This window comes from Struthio camelus, chromosome 1 (assembly GCF_040807025.1).
Source record: "Struthio camelus isolate bStrCam1 chromosome 1, bStrCam1.hap1, whole genome shotgun sequence".
Taxonomy (NCBI): Eukaryota; Metazoa; Chordata; class Aves; order Struthioniformes; family Struthionidae; genus Struthio; species Struthio camelus.
In genome coordinates, this window is record NC_090942.1 from 191393674 (window position 1) to 191405088 (window position 11415).

At 45.6% G+C, this 11415-nt stretch overlaps 1 protein-coding gene and 1 long non-coding RNA gene across 4 annotated transcripts in view; one reads left to right on the top strand and one right to left on the bottom strand.

The window, feature by feature from the left end:
• Positions 1-11256, bottom strand: part of LCP1 (lymphocyte cytosolic protein 1) — a 47138-nt gene extending 35882 nt beyond the window's left edge. Inside the window, exons 1-3 of one of the 3 annotated variants that reach the window (XM_068929803.1) lie at positions 11195-11217; positions 7602-7668; positions 5399-5611 (exon numbers count right to left, since the gene is read on the bottom strand). The gene's annotated coding sequence lies outside the window, so the exon portion shown is untranslated. Of the gene's footprint in view, positions 1-5398; positions 5612-7601; positions 7669-11194 lie in introns of all 3 variants that reach the window. The other 2 variants (XM_068929802.1, XM_068929801.1) reach the window with 2 other exon arrangements.
• LOC138065577 (uncharacterized) lies at positions 7667-10751 on the top strand. Its single transcript, XR_011138609.1, has 2 exons — positions 7667-8464; positions 9052-10751. It is a non-coding gene; the product is annotated as an uncharacterized lncRNA (long non-coding RNA).
• Positions 11257-11415: the final 159 nt, after the last annotated feature.

The following is an 11415-nucleotide window of genomic DNA, read 5'->3' on the forward strand; positions in this document are numbered from 1 at the left end:
TGATATGTTAAACAAATTCAGTAATACATGAACACACCACAGCCATATTGAGCTTGTGTGTGTGCGTGTGTGTGTGCACAGTTGGTGATAGGAATTTAGAACCAAGGCTCTTCAGCAGGGCAGAGTCAGGAGAGAAGGCCGATGCTATCAAGTGACACATACAAGCGCCCTGTTTGCTCTTCTCACTCACACAAATCGTGGAAAATGAACAAACTCTTCCAGGCAGCTCGTTAAGAAACCCCTTGAAGAAACAGCCCAGGGAGTGATAGCATCTGATATTAAAAAGCATGGTATCCCACTAAAGAAGTGCTTGGACCATAGCATCCTTGCAGGTTACCCAAGGGAAAGCAGGCCCATGGTCCCAGACACTCAACTGACCTGTTAGAAAGCAAGGAAACACAACCCATCCCCTAGATAGAAAACCCAAAAGAAAGAAGAAAGATGAGGGAAACAGGTTATATCCCTCGCTGGATTACACCAGTGCCTGGAGGTAGGCAACTGGGCAATATGGACAAGGGACGCATGGCTGGCAGCCCTGCAGTCACTGCCTCCCCAGCAGGGCAGCTGCAGCAGCACCACAGGCAAGAAAGGGGATCCCAGAGGGCTGGAGGATGGAGTTTGGATTAGCACCGCAAGCCTGTTTGAAAGCAGCAGGAGGGAAGTGGGAGCATGTGTGGTCTGGAGGCCAGGGAAGCATGGAGCCAGATCAGCATCCCAAAAGGCTAAGAGCCATTTGTGGAGCCTTATTCTCTGCCTCAGTTTCCTCTGCGTGCCCCAACACTGCTTAATTCAGAGAGTGCAGAGGAGGAACTGGGAACACCACGTGGGCAGTAGGAATTGGTGAGGCACCGTCAGAATGAGACAATTTCTTCCTGCGGCTCCGAATTCCAGCAATGCCGGCAGCGTTTTACATGCTCCGCAAATATGAGGGCTGAGCCAAAGAGACTGCAACCTAAGTACTTTGCAGATGTCCACAGGCAGAAGTATCTAAACATCCAACCTGGGGTGAGTAGTCCCATTCTGCCAGGCATGTTCCCTGCAGACACTAGCAGCAAGTGCTGCCATGAGCAATACATACTAATCAGACAGGGACACTGTCTCAGTGCTCAGGACAGCTCTGCTCTGTCAACAGCCAGTGCCCTGGAAGATTTCCACTCGTCTCTGAGAAATTTCTCTCACAACTGAGTTTTGCCAGCCCTCCCCTGGCAGCATGCTATGTAGGGGCTGAGATCCCCCATGGAGACTGTCGATGTCCTATCCCAATCTGCCTCGAACTATGCCATGCTGGAATGAAACGGATTGCTTTGAATTGTGTTTCAGAGGTGGTCTCAAAAACCAGGAGTAGCCATTCACAGGCCAAGACGTCACATGCGTGGGGATACATTCAGCCTCGCCACCCTGCAGCACACAAATGAAATGGGGATCCAGGCAAGCTAGGGCTTTGTTACAGAACTTGTGTATCTTTTCATATTCATGTGTTGATCTCATGTTGCTTGCATGCTTGTGCCCAGGAAGCAGGGATGCTTGTTCAAAACTATACTGCCTGGTGAACCAGCAGGGAGGAGAAAGGATGGGGACGTTTTCCTGAGCAGGCACCAGCTATAATAAGCTACATTACCTGCCAAGGGGTAAGAATGGCCTCAGTCACTCTGAGCTGCGAGGTGCTGGCCAGAAAATCCCACTGTCAGTAGGAGATACTGCCCTGACTGCCTGGCACCCCAGCCCCAGCACGTTTGGAAATGTCTGTGCAGCGTCATGAGGATTAGTGGTGGCACCGTGCTCTTTGCAAACACAAAGTCTGTGTCAGCCCAGCTCTGGGGCAAACCTCCCTCTGCTCGTTGTGATGGCCAGAAGGGCAGCCTGCAGCCATTGTCACATCACTAAGCGCACTCCTTCAAGAGGACAGTCGGAGATATGATTACCCTGCAGGGTCTGGGGCTCACTGTTTTCTCAGCAAATAAGAGGGGCCCTGCAACTTTCCTGTGCTGTGGAAAGCCTGAAGACCAGCATGTACACGAGGGCCTAGCAGTGCTATGATGTGACACTGTCCTGTGGGACACGTGGTGGTGGATAGAGCTGTGCAGGCTGACTGCTGGCATAACCCAGAAGGCACTTTAAGGAGTTGAGGTTTTCCCCAGAGTACCACACAAACCATCCTCCTAGCGCCTCAAGTTTGCATAGAGGAACGGGTAATGTGGCCAGGAATTTTTCTTCCATAACGCTCCTGAACACTTCGTTTTTTCCCCGAGTCTTTGTGTCTTCTTTGTTCCCAGGGCTGGCTTTTATGAGAGCTCCTGGAGCCACCAGGCACTATTGTTCCAAGAACTGAAGTAAAATAGAGTATAAGACAGAGGGCTTCCCTAAAGAGCTTGTACTCCCTCAGACAAGACAGACGGGGATGTAAAAGAAACGAGATGTAACAGGTCGACAGACAGAACAGAAGGATGGTTTCCTGCTACCACCATGCAGAAAGCTGCAAAGGTGGCAAGGGGGCAGAGGGAGCGGGAGCATCTTCAGCTTTCCTTATTTCAGTCCCCTTTTCTAGCCAAGACTGAGGGATGAGCACACAGGAGAGAGGGAGTGAGGCTGACATAAAGTTTCGCACAAACCACTAGACTGCTCAAGTGAAAGAGGGTTCAGTGGCAAGAGTGGCAGAAACAGTCTGGTGACGCTCAATTAAACCTGATTTGGCTGGTTTAACACCCCTTCAGGCATTTCTTTCCCTTCTCCCACTTGGTGAGTTATGAGCTTAACACTAGCAGCAGTGAGCTTCGCACACGACAGTGGAGAGTGTCTAAGTTTAGCTATAACAAAGTCTGTTCTTCAGCTCTTCACGGCTGAGTAATATGTAATGAAATATCGTTTTAGCTTTCAGAAACACTGGATAGCCAAACTATAGCATAGCCAGGCAAAGATCTCACACTTTGAAGAAAATACAAACAGCTTGCCTGGTGTTTTTCTCTTCTCTGCATGTGAGCTATTCCTGTAACTGGAACAGGAAAAGGAAAAGGAAGAAAAACTGTGCGATGATTCTGATAGCCTGCAACAATCCCGTAAGAACAAATCTCCCCTTGACTCACTTCACAGTGAACTAAGACTTGGCATGCTCCTATGCAGCACAGATACTGGAAATGCATCCTTGATTGCCTGCTGGAGGCTCTGACTTACAAAATATGTTTAAAGGTGTCTTTCCAAAGACAAGATTTGGCAGTTCAGCCTGTCTAAACTCCCTTGGTAGTTTCAGCTGTGTGTTGTTATCTCTGTTTCCTCCACAGTTGAAGAGCTGCTACCTTTCATTTAAAAAATAAGCACAATTCCACACCCCCATGACATTTGAGTACCATGGAGTTTCTCTGCTTAAGCAGAGAATTAAGGTTGGGGATACCTTTGTCAGGCACATGTCTGGCCATGGCTCCGCAAATGAGGCACTGTGAAGAAAACTGGCATACGAACTACCATGCTACAGCTACTCCATCCTCAAGGGCATGCTCCAGCAATGAAATCAAGAGATGTTGATCCACAAAGGACAGCTAAACTACTCTGCATTTAGTCAGATTCTGTATACCAGCTGTTCTGTAGCTGGCATGCAACGCTTTGTGCTTATTTCCTTCCATCCGACTATCTGCATCCACAAAACCCATCTTTTATGAAGGACCATGTGTTTGACAGCTCTTCCTATCTGCACTTGCAAAATAAGTGAGCGTTTAAGGAAAAGTAGCATGCTTTTGTCCAGAATTTCTGGGGAAAACCTCACAACAGGGGTTCTGTGCCCCTGGACAAAGTCAGAAGAGTCCTCAAATCCCACCCAAAGAAAGGCTCTGAGCAGAAGGACAGGAAGATATATGCAGATGCATGGTAGCCACAGTCTAAAGCAATGCCTGTCCTGCAGCTATTAGGATTTCTGATGATGTAACCATCAGTTGCATGAAACCGGTTAACTAAGGTCATTTCAACACTGAAGACAGAGTAGTACAGAAATACCCAAAATTCTTAAATAAGCTAGCTCAAATGTTGGTAGCAATATAGCTGCAGCTGTCTAAAGTATTCTACTTCTCGTATTTGAAAAAGGCATACACACATACACACACACACACACACACACACACATATATATATATATATATGCACATATGTCTCTGCAAGAAAGTTCTCCCATGGTTTGAAGTAGTGGTTTAAGCATTGGACAGTTCTTCCTCTCCTGAGATTTTGTTTGCTTGCACAGAACTTTCTGTTTGCCTATGTGGTGCATGTAATTATGAAAGTAGATGTTGCTGAAGACTGGATATTGGGATGCAAATGAGAACTGTACACAAAAAGACAAAGGCTTGTGCACTCACAGCTTTGCAACAAGCACACTCAATGGGATTATCTGAAACTCGATCTAAAACATTAATCCTTATCTGTCAGCATTTTTTTATTGGCCTAAAAAATTGTTTTCTCATCTACATATGTGGCGTCCGCACAAAAAGACTGGGGCACACTGGTGTTTCACAGCATTAAGACTGCATTGCCTTTTTAACTGAAGGAATACCTCAAAATGAAAAAAGGCAGGGGAAGGACGGTATTTCTTAAAAAAATGTGGTTAATAATTAAAAGAATTCTCATTCCTTCTGATACTAGAAATCAGATGTTTAACGTTGCAGTTATACGCTCACTTAAAGAGGTTGAGGATGGGTCTAAAGGATCTTTAGTAAGGACACTTCCCTTCTCAGATTGACAATAAATCCCTTTCTCATTTCCTGGAAAGTATCTCTTCTTTGATATCTCTTTTTTGACATTGCAATCTGTCTGAGGTAAACAGAGGACATCAGAACTGTATTTGCAATATGAAATAACAAAACTGATTATTGTTTCCACGCTGTAAAGCATTTATCACCGTACAGAAGCAAAAAGTGCAAACCCATTATTGTCCCTTTGCAGGACATTTTGTTAATCATTTGTCCCAAATGCCTTATGCATACTTACACCTCCAGCACTACATAAAACCCTGGGAACCCAACAACTTTTGCAAATATTTGACTTTCTAATGACATGCATATTTGAAGACAGGTTCCTTTTAAAGAGTTTGTGTTCTGAGAAATATGATCTTGTGAGCATGGGAGACACTTTGTGGCTGAAAACCTCCCCGATCAGAAAGGGACTAGTAGAGTATTAATTCCTCTGCCCCCATGTCCTTTCCTATTATCTATCCCATGCGATGGCTATGTATTTTTTTTACTGCACCACTTCACAGGCAGCAGTTGCCCCCCAGCTTTGGCTCCCTTGATGGCACTGCCGGTCTCTCCCATCTGATACAAGGGAGCCTCCTCCCACACGCAGAGTGTGCAGTGCACCTCACTGCACTACTGGGAGATGATAACCCTACCAATCCTTGGCAAAGGATTTGGTTGTGGTTAACCTGTGAGGAGGATGTTTTCAGTTGATTCTTGGAGCTGGAGCTGGTTCAGTGTCTTTGCAGAGAGCCCCAGATTCCACTTGCATTGGTAGTGCGTGGTCTAGAAAGCAACATCTTGGTCCTAGGAGTTATTCCACCTAGTCTTGAAATGGAGCGGCCGGTGACACTGAACTCTTCCCGATGAGCAAAGTCCAAGCCAGTGGGAAGGCAGGCTCACTGAGAAACAGCAAAGTGGATATTTTAAAATAGAGGTGCTGGGAGAAATTTCAGGTTTTTTAAGCAATATTTCAACTAGTTCATTTTAATTCACAGGCAAGAACATGTTTTATTATATTGTTGCTCATTGTTAACACTTCTCACTGCACACACTTCTTGTGCTAATTACAGTTCTGATTAGCTTGGCTCTTTAAGTCAAGCTGATCAAGTCATAAAAATGTCAATGACCTCACTGCACCTAATGTAATTCAAACTATTTACACCTATCTTGTATGGCCTTTGCTGTTTTCCCTAGGTTGGTTTTTGCCATTTCCTCTAATCCTGAGTAGAAGTGCATGAGTTCTAAAACCTAGAACCCAAGGATTTCCAAGGACTTCTAGTCTGCAAGTATTTCAAAAAGCTAGGATGCTTTTTTTTTCTCCTCCCCCAAGACCTTAAAGAGCACAGCTTTCTGACAATCGCTGTTCCTCACTTTTCAGGCACTTCCCTATTTTTTCTCTGTCTTAAGCTGGCTACTCTGAAAGCTAAATTTAATTTTGAAAATTCTGGCCTGGCTACATAGATGAAAAACCTACAGAGCAAAGCCACGAGACCTGCCTGGATGTAAAACAGCAAATATTAGGAGAAGTTCTTGGGGGAGAAGGGGTGAAGAGAAAGTAGTCTACTAAAGCCAATTTGTAAGAGCCAAGTACATTTTCAAGAGTTTATTACCAATATTTCATGGTTAAAATCTCACAAACTGTTTTTCACATTTTTCTTTACAGAGCATCAGCAAGCAAAGACTGCAGTACAAAACAACAGCATAAAAGCTAGAAAATTTTGCCAACACTTAGGGGTATGAATGCTTGCAAATTTAAAAGTAGGGTCAAGGTTGTACAGTTTGAAAAGACTTTTCAATATATGGCTTAAATGATTTATTTTCTTGTAAATACAAAGAAGCATTTGTCTGTAAGGTGCTAGCAAGATCTCATTTTTCAAGTTCTTCCCATAAGCAATAGAGGGTAAACTATATTGATGGCTTCTTAGAGTCAATCATTCAGAAGCTTCTATTTATATAAAAATTAGAGAATGCTCTCATGCATGTTTTCATAATTGTAAAACAAATAATTTTTTTGTAAAGATTCTATTTTTAGGCAGATGTCTTCAGTGATTCAACTTGGGACTTCTGCTTAAGAATAGATACTTAGTCGGTTTTGCATTTTCCCTCCGTTATTTAACACGACAACTATATAAAACTATTATGGAATATTAAAAAAATAAAAAGCAGGAACTCTGCCTTCCTTTTTTTTCAGATTATATCCTTTCCTAAATCCAAAATAATGTCATTCAATTTCAATTTTACTCAGCACTCTGGTCCTCTTTTACCAGTACACATAAGAAAATGAAACTTTTCCTGTGTTTGTTTTTTTTTTGTGCCAACGATGGGGATAGGCAATTCATCCCCAACATGGCAATAGGCACTTGTAAGATGTTAACAAAACTGCTTTCATTTCAAGGTTAGACAACATAACAGCAAGGTGACAGGAACTGTAATAATGGAAGAAACTCCACTTTGATAAGAAATACAGCTATTTGTGCTTACAGGAGGAAAAAAGATTTTACAAAATATTCAAATGTCTGAAAAAAAAAAAATTTACTTGAGTTTTCCACTGCTTTATCTTTGGGGAAATCAACTGTGGAAAATGATACTGACCTCCTTTTACAAAAACTCTTGGACTCATTGATTTAAGGTTTATATGAAAGCGTTTATACCACAATGGCAGCAGTTAATCTGTTCCAAACACTTTGACACTAGTTTTAGCCGTGATTTGCCATCCTATGTTACCCAGTTTAAACAGGCTCAAAATAAAGAATCATGGGTATGTTGGTTGGAAGGGATCTCTGGAGTTCAAGGGACTTCCAGAGTTCATTTTCTCCAGTTGCGCACTCAACGAGTTACATTAAAATTCAATGCTACGAGAAAGAAAACGTCTCTGACACAGAAGCATACCTGCTTACTTAGCCTCATATATATGAGTGTTCCCAGCCAAAGCAGTTGACTTTCTGTAGAATAAGGGCTTGCAAGGACAAGATGAAACATGTTGACCTTCTTCTAAGATTTTGTTTGCAGAACGGAAACTACAAAACTACTTCAGTGACTTTCTGAAACAGTAACTGTCAAGGGTGCACATTCAAAATCTAATAACTAAGTGATAAAATATCACAATAGAAAAGGAAGACTAAATATTGAAGGTTCAATGATGAAAAGGAACAATGCTAAATCAATTTTAAGCTAGGAAAATATTAACTAAGGAATAATGTTAAATATTGCATTCAGAATAAAGGCATGAAAAAGAAGTGTAAGGATGATCACAGTAAGAGAACATTACATATGGACAAAGCAGATTAAAGCATAACATGGCTTTTTTCAAAATGCTAATTAAATGGACTAGCTGTCTCCCCATACGGCCGAAGAAACTGAATGCACTGGGGTCAGCCGATTACTAGATAGGTCAGGACAGGAAAGAGGAAGCCTACAGATTGCAGAAGTTTACACTGAGAGTATTGTCCTCCCTAATATTTTGCACTTCACTCAAGCTCCTAAGCCTGCATCCGCCAGGACCAACTTCAGGCCTCCCACTGAGCCACCTGAGAGCTGGTGGGGTTGGTGCTCTGCTTCCGACACCTCCAAAGGGTCTCTCCCACTGACGACAGAGGGAGAGCCCAAGAAAAGCCAAATACTAGAGAAGAAGGAGATGTCTCCTTTGAAATGTACATCAACAATTTAGAAATTCATCCTTCAGGTCCACCTTGCGATGCTGCTACTGATTTGTGGACTTTTCAGTTGTGCTCCCTACCTCTCCAATTCTGAAGGTCAGTACGATGACTAACAACAGGCTTCTAGCTTCTTCTCAAATAAAGTTAGATCGTTTTAGTAACTCGCACCATTCTGATTGCTACCTATTTTATCCAGCCCTTAAAAGTGAACTGTGGATTCTCTAATAGAAAGGAAAAGAATATACTTTCTGCTAAATTACTGTATCGTCATGAGAAAAATCTGCAGGTTATCTGAAAAAAAAAAACCCTGTTATTCAGCAACAGTACAGGTCACATGTATGCATGCAGAGGGGTAGAAGTTCATGTGAGACCCTCCTCTTGATCTCCCAGAGCATGCTCCCAGCAGAGCCCAGCCTATGATTCCTGCTTTTCTCTGATTTTGCATGGATGACCAGAGTATGTGTTATATGAGGCCTTACTTTTTAGTAACGGTACTTTTAGTAGAGCAAGGGCTATCTTAAGTGTGCGTTGCACAGAGGAAAATTCAGGAATTGCAGATGTGTCAAAAAGACAGCGGTGGAGTGGGAGAGAGAAAGTATTAATAGCGAGGAACCACTGTGAGACACAGTGGGGTGAGAAAGGGATTTCCATTTTGTTTTCTAACTCAGGAATAACATTTACAGCACAATCCATCACTGGGCTATTGCTACTGCTGACCTTTTCACTCACAATTATGCTTCTCATCGATCATTAAAAGAATACGGGGATAATTTTGGAAGCATCTCTTCGGATCAGCTAATGGAAGCACTGTCCAGCCAGTCACCCGAGACAGATTGCCCAAGGTGCTCGTTGCCAATTCCTTCTGTGAATCCAGACCACAGAGCCTCCCACGTGCCTTGCTACGCTAAACACTCAACCAGACTGCTGGGACCAGAGTGCTGCTGCCGCAGCCTCTGTCACTGCCACTGTCACGGAAAAGATCTGGAACACGAAATGGAAATAAGCTCCCTCCACACCAGGGAAAATTCACACAAAGCCTTCTAGTGAGGTGAGGTTTTAAACAAAACTTCATCCGTGTCTTTTATGCTGAAACAAAGAAGATGGACCTTGATCTGTCTTTTCAAGCAACAGCCCAACAGAGAGCCAGGAGAAGGCATTGCCAGGAAGGATTTGCCTCTACTGCCCCAGCCAAGAGTGGTACCTGGCAGATGTAAGCTTGTCAACCCCAAAGGTAGTACAATAATCTGCTTTACCCAAACCTGTCTCACCTGCCGAACACTTGGCCTCCTACACGCTGTTGAAACTACTAATCTTGCTGAGTTCAGTGCTAAGGTGAAGAAAAATTACAAATCTTGGTAAGAGCTTGTTGGATTAGACCTACTGGCAGTCCCAACATTCCACATTTACCTCAGAGGAAAGACTGCCACCCAGTAGTTAGCTGTCAACAATACGAACATATTCAAAAAGTTTAAGAGGACACTGGTGAAGGCCCTCATCAGGATATCATCTCCACGCATATGCCTGCACCTAAGCCAGGGGACTCGGAGCACCTCCACGCTCCCAGCTCTGGATGCTCATGCCCGCAACATCCTAACTCCCTACTAGGACCACAGATGTAGGGATGAACCACCCCCTTTGCCCTTTTCCCACCAGAAGGAGCCTGGCCAGCGATAGGGCAGGTGGCAGGGTGCCCTCTAACCACTCTCCCCAGCTGGCCCACTCCGCATGTCAGCCGAGATGCCACCGGCAGTACTGCAAGAATATAGTGATACCGAAGGGACCTGCCCACAGGGGTGCACAGTCGAACGCGGGAGCATTCGTGCTTTCGCATGGCGTGCGTGTAAGAAGCGTTCCTTAGGCACGACGCTTTGCTTCGAAACTGATACCACCAAGCACAAAAGCAAATGATAAAATCAGCAGCACCCAAGCAAAGTACTGAATCCTGAACAATGATTGTATAAAAAATTTGAATGCGTTGACGGGTCACATAAATAATTCCCCTCTGGCATCCGTTACACACTTTGCGGCCATACCTTTGACTCCATACACATAGTTTCTTTCGTACAGAGATATCAGGTTTTTTCCCTCATCCTATTCCAACCATTAACCTTTAGGCAGCTGAACGGGTACAAGGGGAGAGCAGAAGCAGAGGCAAGGCAGGGGAATTGATTTGATGCCAATCTAGTCGGAAAACGTTAACCTTGCAGACAAGGGGCAAACAGCAGAGTCATCTGCAACATGCAAAACGGCGTCTTCATTTCCATAATGAGTCAAAGGAAATGACCTTCAGCAATTCTTAAAACTATTTCTGATATAAAGAAGCTGTCCGTAGCGGGACCCTGTGGGCAAGAAGGAGTTTAAAAAATAAATACTAAGACTCATCTACCGAGCGAGCAGTTTCTCACACCGAAAATGATGGTGGGTGGGTGGTCGGTCACCGTTTGCACAGGCACAGACACGGACTGCTCAGCCGTCACCACAGGCAGCCCGGGCAGACAGACGTAGGATGCGTCTCCTGGCCGGACCCCCCTTCCCAGTCCCTCTACGGCCCGGCGCGGCTCCTGCTGCCCGGCCTCAGCCGCCGCCGCCCGCCCGCCCCAACGCGGACTGCGCCACCGGCTCCGTCCCCGCACCAACCGGCGCGGCTCGGCTCTCCCCCCCCCCCGCCCCGCCAACCGCCGCCCCCGCGCGTGAAGAGCCGCCGCGCCGACCCCCGGCACCCCCATCCCGTCCCGTCCGCACGCTCCCCGGCGGCGGGTGAGTGGGCGGAGGGGGGAAATAATTATAAAATAAAATTAAGAAAGCGGCGATGCTGGAGTAAATTACCGGCGAGGACTCACGTTGCAAAGGCGATGCCGGCTCCCCCCCGCCGCTGCCGCAGCGCCCCCCCTCCCCTCCCCTCCGCCCGCTGCCAGCGGGGCCGGGCCGGGCCGAGCCGGGCGGCTCCGCCACCGCCCCGCCCCGCCCCGCGCGCCCAACCGCCGCGCGCCGCCTCCAACGGTCGCCCGGGGGCTGGCGACCCCCGCGGGGGCTCGGCAAGGGGGGAG